The sequence below is a fragment of the Chrysochloris asiatica genome, unplaced genomic scaffold (genome assembly GCF_000296735.1).
Source record: "Chrysochloris asiatica unplaced genomic scaffold, ChrAsi1.0 scaffold00402, whole genome shotgun sequence".
In the NCBI taxonomy this organism is placed as follows: Eukaryota; Metazoa; Chordata; class Mammalia; order Afrosoricida; family Chrysochloridae; genus Chrysochloris; species Chrysochloris asiatica.
In genome coordinates this window covers 1,753,759-1,754,170 of record NW_006408920.1, presented here as the reverse complement: position 1 = coordinate 1,754,170, position 412 = coordinate 1,753,759, and positions in this window count along the sequence as shown.

The window sequence follows — 412 nt, the reverse complement described above, 5'->3', positions numbered from 1 at the left end:
CCATGGATACTACTTAAACAAATGGCTTTGACTTTGTTCCAATACAATTTATTTGCAAAAACTAGATCACAGGCCATAGTTTGCTGAATCTCAAATGAGATTACAAGATTGATGTGAGGAGTTGCATAGTAAGTATTTATAAGACGCTCAGATACTATTTAAATATTTTTATTGATTTTTTAGAATTATCAATTTTTAAATAATTTCTATATAAAGGATCCCTGGTAGCATAGAGAATAATGAGCTGGGCTGTTAAACTTAGTGAATCCATGTACAACAGAACAAAACACTATCCAGTACTAACTTGATGGGAGAAAATATAACTTGAAATACTTATTGATAAAAGTCAAAGACCTTTACAGTGTATTACACCTGTTATACAACCTTCAGTGTGTATAACACTTCGATGGTA